The sequence below is a fragment of the Teleopsis dalmanni genome, chromosome X (genome assembly GCF_002237135.1).
Source record: "Teleopsis dalmanni isolate 2A chromosome X, ASM223713v2, whole genome shotgun sequence".
In the NCBI taxonomy this organism is placed as follows: Eukaryota; Metazoa; Arthropoda; class Insecta; order Diptera; family Diopsidae; genus Teleopsis; species Teleopsis dalmanni.
In genome coordinates this window covers 97326798-97337942 of record NC_051848.1, presented here as the reverse complement: position 1 = coordinate 97337942, position 11145 = coordinate 97326798, and the positions used below count along the sequence as shown (strand labels likewise).

Here is an 11145-nt window from a genome sequence, read left to right as displayed (position 1 = left end):
TTGTTATACATATATTACCAATTGTTCAATAAAGAAAAAAACTTGAATGCGAAAATAATTACTTTGTTGTACGACATCTTACTTCAACGGTAGAAACGACATTAGTTGAACGCTGGGTCCCCGCGAATAGAAATTTTCTTGTAAGACCTTGGACTAGGCTGAGAACTACCCCGGCTAGGAAAAATTAGGTCCATTACAAAGCAGTAAGCAATAATCCGCGTGATGTCATGATATTCCAAATTGTATATGGTACAGTAACAGCTTTGGTAGGATTTACAAGCAACATTGTCTATAAGTATAAATTAATATTTTATTGACTTCTTTTTAATTAAAAATTAGTTTGAGTTTAAATAGTTAATAAAATTATTACAATCATGATTTTATATAGATACTTAGGTGTGGTTAGGTAGTAGCTTAGGTGAATAAAAAGGAGGGTAAATAATATAAAGAGATAGAATCTTTATAGTATACACATTAGACTGTTTTCACACCTATTTCTTATATTGTTTAGAGCACTATTTGTGGTCAGTATTCATTTATTATTCATTTAAATAATAAATAATGAGCCACATTATTTTTATTATTTAACAAGACTAATTCGGTATATACTTTGTGATAATGATTGAAATTATATATTTTCAATTTGAGTTCATATAACCGTAAACATATGCATATATTATACTTTTACACTATTATACTTATAGTTCTGCGATTGACACAGAACTATTCATTTTATTTAAAAATTATTCTTATCACTGCACATTAATTGAGTTTATAATGAAGTGAAAACTTCAATAATATAATATGTAGACAGTGTGGTACTCGCATAACACCAATTTGTTTGGCAGAGGTTCATGTTAAGTAAATATGGTATGTGATTCATTCCAGAGGAACTTAAGGGTGAAATATAGAAAATATATTAATATTTATATATATCATATTGTCAGTTCTTCCGTTTTTCAGTATTTGAATTGATAAAGAAATGGCTTTGAATATTTTTTCAAATGTTCTCATTTTTATCCCTCGAAAACAGACAGACTCTTTTATGTTGAAGCAGATATGTTATGTTGGATAATATTGGATTATTCAAATAAAGTTTTATATTATTCAACCCATAGGGAATATGTTTTCCGATATCTTTTTACTACCTAAAAGGTACTAACTTTACTACATTACACAAAACTTACATATATGTGAAAAATATAAAAACAGCTTAATTCTTATTAAACTTAGACTAGGTGCTCTCTAGTAATAACAAAATTTAAATTTATTAATAATATCAAGATATTTTGAAGTTACAAAACTGCTATAGACAAGTGTAGGCATTTCACCTGGACCCATGTTAAATACAACTTTCATACCGGTACCTACATCGTGTTTTTATACTTTCTTCCTCATCTCATTCCATATACCAAGTCTTGTCAACCTTTTGTGTGTTTGCTGTGAAATGGGCATTTGGTTACAGCAGTAGCAACAACAACAGATAATACAATAGAATCGTTGGCCTATTTCAGTTAACACTTTTATTTGTTAATATCTTAATTAAACTTAATTAACTGACGATTATAGTTAAGAATGAAATTTATAGACTAAGATTGCTGGAATTTTTTTGCTGGAGTTTCAATATTCGTAATGGAGGTTATTAATCTTTCAAGTCACTATACAATCAATACTTCAACTATTAGAACTTTGTGCCTTTTTTACATATTATAATCCTACTTTCTCAATAATTTCACAATTTAAATATTTTGTTGGTATCACCTTTGAGTAATATGCTAACATTTGCTTACGTGTCTGACGCTCTTCCTCTGTATATTGGAGTGCCTTGTTAACAGGTTATATTTTTCGTGCTTTTTCCTCATATCATTTTAACTAAAATTAACTTGTATCACCCTATAACAGGATTAAAGTAATGTTATATACGCTTAATATTATTGTCACAAACTCACCACCACTGCACCTAACAGTTCCTGTAAAGTAAATGCTTTTTATTCATGCATTTCATCACTCTCCAAGATGCCAACTATATAATCACCAAAAATCGATTCATCTCTCTGCCACTTGTTTAATTTTTCCAGTAATAATTTCTTTCAAATGATATATGTACGTCGTATTAATCTTTTTAATTGTTACTGATTAATTTTTTTTAACTTTTGGATCAGTTTTGTTGTTAAGTGCAACTGATTTCATTTTAAATTTACATTGTCAATTTATCTTATAAATTCATTGTAAGTTGATATTGTTAGATTATAAATAATTTACTTTACTTTTAAATTTAAGTAATTTCCTCCATTTACTTTATTTGTTTTTTAGTTGTCATTTGATAACTGTCATTTACAGTGGTGGCAATAAATATGTTCTTTGATATTGAAATGACATGTTTAATAGTGTATAGTGTACATAATATTATTCGGACAAAACACTTCCACATTAGGCTTTTAGAACAAAATCTTGTAAAATTTTTTCTTATATGAGGTTAGGATTATGTAAATTGAAATGGATTTAGTGCTAGACTTCAAAAAGAAATTAAAATAAGGCATTTTAAAACTGTTTATTTGGTCTGCAATCTCTTTCGCCCATATGGAAAGAATCCGTCTTTTCGAGATATATATGTTCTTTGTGTTTGGTTGAAACTTTTAAGAAAAAAAATGTATTTGAAACAAATGAAACTCTAAATTATTTGAGTTTATAGAATTTTTCTTTGATGTTGTGGTGCTTTTATGTATTTTTAACCATTATATATCATTCATATATATGGTTTATAAATTAATTTCTTTTAAGGTTTTTCAATCATTTTTGTAATTTATATGTAATTATTTTCCTTAAACTTTTACATTGTATAAAAATTATATGCACTTATTTCATTTACCGATATTGATTTAAACAACATTTGCTTTTAAATTCACTTCAATTACTACTTATTTATAAAATAAATTGTTTTATATCATAACAAAAAAATATGTTTTTAATTATTTAAATTTCTTTTCTTAATTTATGTTTAACTAAATTATATATATATATATATATGCATAAATTTTTAATTGATTCGTATTATTGTGTTTAAGATTTCTCCTCAAAACAAAATTTTTCTTATGAATTTTAAATTTAAAATCAAATTTTTTTTAATATAATAATAAAATTTGTAGGAATTGTACTGCTTATAAGATCTTTTCAAATGTGGACTCGGTTATCTTCTCCGTTACTCGCGGTCACTTTTTAAATACCTGTTCACCGTCTCGGTATTTCATTATTTTAACGGTGTATAATGCTGCCCTTATTCATATAGTCCAACTTTTTAGTATGGCAGATGATTGTTGAAATTATTATAAATGAGTGTTGGAACACCTATGCTCGATTAATTTCATCACACGTATTTCATTTATATGTTAATTTATTACCACTATTTAAACAAGGATATGTATTGTTTTTAATTGTTAAAAATCTTGAATCTTTTTATTTAATCTCCTTCAGTACCTTTCATTTACAATTTTAATTCACGAAAATTTACAAAAATAAAAAAAATCTTCACAGGCACAAAAAAATTTCTCTCGCACATATAAAAATCATAAAAGTCTTCGAACAACACTGCACTCGAACTTATATTTTCCGATATCTTGACAGTATCCAAAACACACCTTTTATACGACAGTTTATTCCGAGGTTTTAAAGGTACAGACGCGATCAGCACACTGGCCCATAAGGGCTATCGCGAAGACGGAACCTTTTAGGGCATTGACCTTAATCTTCCACTTACCGTAGTAACGTAGTAAATAAAGAGTCCTAAGTTAATTGTTAAGCTCAATGTACTTTCAACTGAGGAGGTTGGACCTCATGTAGATGAGACAATCATCTGCGTAGCAGATTTGCCTAATGCATTGTGAAGGAAGGGGTAGGTCAGCATTAAAAATATTTAAAAGGATGGGGTATTCGCTAGAAACAGCTATTACTCGAAACAGCTGTATGGTCAGCTAAAAATTCAATTAACTAAAAATTCCGTTTTTACAATTCACTACTGTTCGAAACCTCTCAGTTACATTTTATAATTTTTTACTTGTTATGCCATGATTTTAATTATAAAATAATTAATAATCAATTTAAAAATAAAATAATTTTGTTATAATTTGGTACTATTCAAAAACCTTTGCATTAGCAAAACAGTTTTCTTCGTAATTTTCGTCGTATTTATCTTTAAAAACAACATTAGTTTAATTTTGGAGAATCGCTCAATTTTATAAGAAACTTATAAATAAATTGTTCAATTGAAAATTAAAGGATAACTTCAAAATACCATATGAATTAAACGAAAAATTGCTTCATATTCGGTTATACTTTTTATAATAGAAAAGATTTTTACTTTCTACAATCCATAATAAGCGATGAAACTATTTTCCAGAATTGATAGAACCCTAGTTCAATGGACAATCAAATTTGCAACATTGGTGACTTTCCTTGTTCTAGTATTCTATTTTATTAAGAAAATATCCTAAGTAATGTCGTTCAGTTATATCTAAATGAGACATAAATATTGTTATATTGTATATATTGTATATAAATTTTAAAATACAAATATAGGTACATTTTTCCTTTGTAAATTAAATTGTTCTTTTTTATTTTCACAATCACTCTTCATTTGTCATTAGAGAGGTTGTAACATATTTTCGGCTTTATAAACATTTCTTCTTGGATAGGTGCATATTTGGTTAAACTTCCCATTAATATTACTTTCCATTTAAGTCTTTTTTATCTAAATTCGAAATTTTAAGCCCACATTTAAATGGATTAAAAATAATTTCCTTCTTTTTATCGCATACATTTTGTCAAATAAATTTCGATTTCATCCATGAGCTTTTTAACATCCATCGCACTAGTAATTCGTATGAAATGCGAAAAAAAAACATCAGATACAGAATCCGACAGGTCTAGTATTTTAGTGATGACATTGATTCCATATCGCATAATTTAATAGACCTAGTCAGCTGTAAGCAGTAAGCAATAAGCCGCGTGATGTCATGATATTCCAAATTGTATATGGTACAGTAACAGCTTTGGTAGGATTTACAAGCAACATTGTCTATAAGTATAAATTAATATTTTATTGACTTCTTTTTAATTAAAAATTAGTTTGAGTTTAAATAGTTAATGAAATTATTACAATCATGATTTTATATAGATACTTAGGTGTGGCTAGGTAGTAGCTTAGGTGAATAAAAAGGAGGGTAAATAATATAAAGAGATAGAATCTTTATAGTATACACATTAGACTGTTTTCACACCTATTTCTTATATTGTTTAGAGCACTATTTGTGCTCAGTATTCATTTATTATTCATTTAAATAATAAATAATGAGCCACATTATTTTTATTATTTAACAAGACTAATTCGGTATATACTTTGTGATAATGATTGAAATTATATATTTTCAATTTGAGTTCATATAACCGTAAACATATGCATATATTATACCTTTACACTATTATATTTATTGTTCTGCGATTGACACAGAACTATTCATTTTATTTAAAAATTATTCTTATCGTTGCACATTAATTGAGTTTATAATGAAGTGAAAACTTCAATAATATAATATGTAGACAGTGTGGTACCCGCATAACACCAATTTGTTTGGCAGAGGTTCATGTTAAGTAAATATGGTATGTGATTCATTGCAGAGGAACTTAAGGGTGAAATATAGAAAATATATTAATATTAATATATATCATATTGTCAGTTCTTCCGTTTTTCAGTATTTGAATTGATAAAGAAATGACTTTGAATATTTTTTCAAATGTTCTCATTTTTATCCCTCGAAAACAGACAGACTCTTTTATGTTGAAGCAGATATGTTATGTTGGATAATATCGGATTATTCAAATAAAGTTTTATATTATTCAACCCATAGGGAATATGTTTTCCGATATCTTTTTACTACCTAAAAGGTACTAAATTTACTATATTACACAAAACTTACATATATATGAAAAATATAAAAACGGCTAAATTCTTATTAAACTTAGACTAGGTGCTATTTCAGTTAACACTTTTATTTGTTAATTTCTTAAATAAACTTAATCAACTGACGATTATAGTTAACAATGAAATTTATAGACTAAGATTGCTGGAATTTTTTTGCTGGAGTTTCAATATTCGTAATGGAGGTTATTAATCTCTCAAGTCACTATACAATCAATACGTCAACTATTAGAACTTTGTGCCTTTTTTACATATTATAATCCTACTTTCTCAATAATTTCACAATTTAAATATTTTGTTGGTATCACCTTTGAGTAATGTGCTAACATTTGCTTACGTGTCTGACGCTCTTCCTCTGTATATTGGAGTGCCTTGTTAACAGGTTATATTTTTCGTGCTTTTTCCTCATATCATTTTAACTAAAATTAACTTGTATCACCCTATAACAGGATTAAAGTAATGTTATATACGCTTAATATTATTGTCACAAACTCACCACCACTGCACCTAACAGTTCCTGTAAAGTATCTGCTTTTTATTCATGCATTTCATCACTCTCCAAGATGCCAACTATATAATCACCAAAAATCGATTCATCTCTCTGCCACTTGTTTAATTTTTCCAGTAATAATTTCTTTCAAATGATATATGTACGTCGTATTAATCTTTTTAATTGTTACTGATTAATTTTTTTTAACTTTTGGATCTGTTTTGTTGTTAAGTGCAACTGATTTCATTTTAAATTTACATTGTCAGTTTATCTTATAAATTCATTGTAAGTTGATATTTTGTTAGATTATAAATAATTTACTTTACTTTTAAATTTAAGTAATTTCCTCCATTTACTTTATTTGTTTTTGAGTTGTCATTTGATAACTGTCATTTACAGTGGTGGCAATAAATATGTTCTTTGATATTGAAATGACATGTTTAATAGTGTATAGTGTACATAATATTATTCGGACAAAACACTTCCACATTAGGCTTTTAGAACAAAATCTTGTAAAATTTTTTCTTATATGAGGTTAGGATTATGTAAATTGAAATGGATTTAGTGCTAGACTTCAAAAAGAAATTAAAATAAGGCATTTTAAAACTGTTTATTTGGTCTGCAATCTCTTTCGCCCATATGGAAAGAATCCGTCTTTTCGAGATATATATGTTGTTTGTGTTTGGTTGAAACTATTAAGAAAAAAAATGTATTTGAAACAAATGAAACTCTAAATTATTTGAGTTTATAGAAATTTTCTTTGATGTTGTGGTGCTTTTATGTATTTTAAACCATTATATATCATTCATATATATGGTTTATAAATTAATTTCTTTTAAGGTTTTTCAATAATTTTTGTAATTTCTATGTAATTATTTTCCTTAAACTTTTACATTGTATAAAAATTATATGCACTTATTTCATTTACCGATATTGATTTAAACAACATTTGCTTTTAAATTCACTTCAATTACTACTTATTTATAAAATAAATTGTTTTATATCATAACAAAAAAATATGTTTTTAATTATTTAAATTTCTTTTCTTAACTTACATTTAACTAAATTATATATATATATATATATATATGCATAAATTTTTAATTGATTCGTATTATTGTGTTCAAGATTTCTCCTCAAAACAAAATTTTTCTTATGAATTTTAAATTTAAAATCAAATTTTTTTTAATATAATAATAAAATATGTAGGAATTGTACTGCTTATAAGATCTTTTCAAATGTGGACTCGGTTATCTTCTCCATTACTCGCGGTCACTTTTTAAATACCTGTTCACCGTCTCGGTATTTCATTATTTTAACGGTGTATAAAGCTGCCGTTATTCATATAGTTCAACTTTTTAGTATTGCAGATGATTGTTGGAATTATTATAAATGAGTGTTGGAACACCTATGCTCGATTAATTTCATCACACGTATTTCATTGATATGTTAATTTATTACCACTATTTAAACAAGGATATGTATTGTTTTTAATTGTTAAAAATCTTGAATATTTTTATTTAATCTCCTTCAGTACCTTTCATTTACAATTTTAATTCACGAAAATTTACAAAAATAAAAAAAATCTTCACAGGCACAAAAAAATTTCTCCCGCACATATAAAAATCATAAAAGTCTTCGAACAGCACTGCACTCGGACTTATATTTTCCGATATCTTGACAGTATCCAAAACACACCTTTTATACGACAGTTTATTCCGAGGTTTTAAAGGTACAAACGCGATCAGCACACTGGCCCATAAGGGCTATCGCGAAGACGGAACCTTTTAGGGCATTGACCTTAATCTTCCACTTACCATAGTAACGTAGTAAACAAAGAGTCCTAAGTTAATTGTTAAGCTCAATGTAGTTTAACTGGGGAGGTTGGACCTCATGTAGATGAGACAATCATCTGCGTAGCAGATTTGCCTAATGCATTGTGAAGGAAGGGGTAGGTCAGCATTAAAAATATTTAAAAGGATGGAGTATTCGCTAAAAACAGCCATTACTCGAAACAGCTGTATGGTCAGCTAAAAATTCAATTAACTAAAAATTCCGTTTTTACAATTCACTACTGTTCGAAACCTCTCAGTTACATTTTATAATTTTTTACTTGTTATATCATGATTTTAATTATAAAATAATTAATAATCAATTTAAAAATAAAATATTTTTGTTATACTTTAGTACTATTTAATAACCTTTGCATTAGCAAAACAGTTTTCTTCGTAATTTTCGTCGTATTTATCTTTAAAAACTACATTAGTTTAATTTTGGAGAATCGCTCAATTTTATAAGAAACTTATAAATAAATTGTTCAATTGAAAATTAAACGATAACTTCAAAATACCATATGAATTAAACGAAAAATTGCTTCATATTCGGTTATACTTTTTATAATAGAAAAGATTTTTACTTTCTACAATCCATAATAAGCGATGAAACTATTTTTCGTTTAATAATACTTTCTATTTAAGTCTTTTTTATCTAAATTCGAAATTTTAAGCCCACATTTAAATGGATTAAAAATAATTTCCTTCTTTTTATCGCATACATTTTGTCAAATAAATTTCGATTTCATCCATGAGTTTTTTAACATCCATCGCACTAGTAATTCGTATGAAATGCGAAAAAAAACATCAGATACAGAATCCGACAGGTCTAGTATTTTAGTGATGACATTGATTCCATATCGCATAATTTAATAGGCCTAGTCAGCTGTAAGCAGTAAGCAATAAGCCGCGTGATGTCATGATATTCCAAATTGTATATGGTACAGTAACAGCTTTGGTAGGATTTACAAGCAGCATTGTCTATAAGTATAAATTAATATTTTATTGACTTCTTTTTAATTAAAAATTAGTTTGAGTTTAAATAGTTAATGAAATTATTACAATCATGATTTTATATAGATACTTAGGTGTGGCTAGGTAGTAGCTTAGGTGAATAAAAAGGAGGGTAAATAATATAAAGAGATAGAATCTTTATAGTATACACATTAGACTGTTTTCACACCTATTTCTTATATTGTTTAGAGCACTATTTGTGCTCAGTATTCATTTATTATTCATTTAAATAATAAATAATGAGCCACATTATTTTTATTATTTAACAAGACTAATTCGGTATATACTTTGTGATAATGATTGAAATTATATATTTTCAATTTGAGTTCATATAACTGTAAACATATGCATATATTATACTTTTACACTATTATACTTATAGTTCTGCGATTGACACAGAACTATTCATTTTATTTAAAAATTATTCTTATCACTGCACAATAATTGAGTTTATAATGAAGTGAAAACTTCAATAATATAATATGTAGACAGTGTGGTACCCGCATAACACCAATTTGTTTGGCAGAGGTTCATGTTAAGTAAATATGGTATGTGATTCATTGCAGAGGAACTTAAGGGTGAAATACAGAAAATATATTAATATTAATATATATCATATTGTCAGTTCTTCCGTTTTTCAGTATTTGAATTGATAAAGAAATGACTTTTAATATTTTTTCAAATGTTCTCATTTTTATCCCTCGAAAACAGACAGACTCTTTTATGTTGAAGGAGATATGTTATGTTGGATAATATCGGATTATTCAAATAAAGGTTTATATTATTCAACTCATAGGGAATATGTTTTCCGATATCTTTTTACTACCTAAAAGGTACTAACTTTACATATTACACAAAACTTACATATATGTGAAAAATATAAAAACAGCTAAATTCTTATTAAACTTAGACTAGGTGCTATTTCAGTTAACACTTTTATTTGTTAATATCTTAATTAAACTTAATCAACTGACGATTATAGTTAAAATTAAATTTATAGACTAAGATTGCTGGAATTTTTTTGCTGGAGTTTCAATATTCGTAATGGAGGTTATTAATCTTTCAAGTCACTATACAATCAATACGTCAACTATTAGAACTTTGTGCCTTTTTTACATATTATAATCTTACTTTCTCAATAATTTCACAATTTAAATATTTTGTTGGTATCACCTTTGAGTAATGTGCTAACATTTGCTTACGTGTCTGACGCTCTTCCTCTGTATATTGGAGTGCCTTGTTAACAGGTTATATTTTTCGTGCTTTTTCCTCATATCATTTTAACTAAAATTAACTTGTATCACCCTATAACAGGATTAAAGTAATGTTATATACGCTTAATATTATTGTCACAAACTCACCACCACTGCACCTAACAGTTCCTGTAAAGTATCTGCTTTTTATTCATGCATTTCATCACTCTCCAAGATGCCAACTATATAATCACCAAAAATCGATTCATCTCTCTGCCACTTGTTTAATTTTTCCAGTAATAATTTCTTTCAAATGATATATGTACGTCGTATTAATCTTTTTAATTGTTACTGATTAATTTTATTTAACTTTTAGATCAGTTTTGTTGTTAAGTGCAACTGATTTCATTTTAAATTTACATTGTCAATTTATCTTATAAATTCATTGTAAGTTGATATTGTTAGATTATAAATAATTTACTTTACTTTTAAATTTAAATAATTTCCTCCATTTACTTTATTTGTTTTTTAGTTGTCATTTGATAACTGTCATTTACAGTGGTGGCAATAAATATGTTCTTTGATATTGAAATGACACGTTTAATAGTGTATAGTGTACATAATATTATTCGGACAAAACACTTC

At 26.8% G+C, this 11145-nt stretch overlaps 3 long non-coding RNA genes across 5 annotated transcripts; all 3 read right to left on the bottom strand.

The window, feature by feature from the left end:
* Positions 1–117: 117 nt before the first annotated feature.
* LOC119687688 lies at positions 118–2137 on the bottom strand. The gene is made up of 3 exons (XR_005253237.1): positions 1950–2137; positions 1791–1893; positions 118–289 (listed from the first exon to the last, which is right to left on the bottom strand). It is a non-coding gene; the product is annotated as an uncharacterized LOC119687688 (long non-coding RNA).
* A 2187-nt stretch (positions 2138–4324) lies between these two features.
* Positions 4325–6752, bottom strand: LOC119687687. 2 transcript variants are annotated; one of them, XR_005253236.1, is made up of 4 exons: positions 6468–6752; positions 6280–6411; positions 4577–5071; positions 4325–4507 (listed from the first exon to the last, which is right to left on the bottom strand). It is a non-coding gene; the product is annotated as an uncharacterized LOC119687687 (long non-coding RNA). The 2 variants fall into 2 exon arrangements; XR_005253235.1 differs by having other exon boundaries at positions 6309–6411.
* Positions 6753–6861: 109 nt separating this feature from the next.
* On the bottom strand, positions 6862–10856 carry LOC119687689. 2 transcript variants are annotated; one of them, XR_005253238.1, is made up of 3 exons: positions 10669–10856; positions 10510–10612; positions 6862–7153 (listed from the first exon to the last, which is right to left on the bottom strand). It is a non-coding gene; the product is annotated as an uncharacterized LOC119687689 (long non-coding RNA). The 2 variants fall into 2 exon arrangements; XR_005253239.1 differs by lacking the exon at positions 6862–7153 and adding an exon at positions 9016–9274.
* Between the last annotated feature and the right edge of the window lie 289 nt (positions 10857–11145).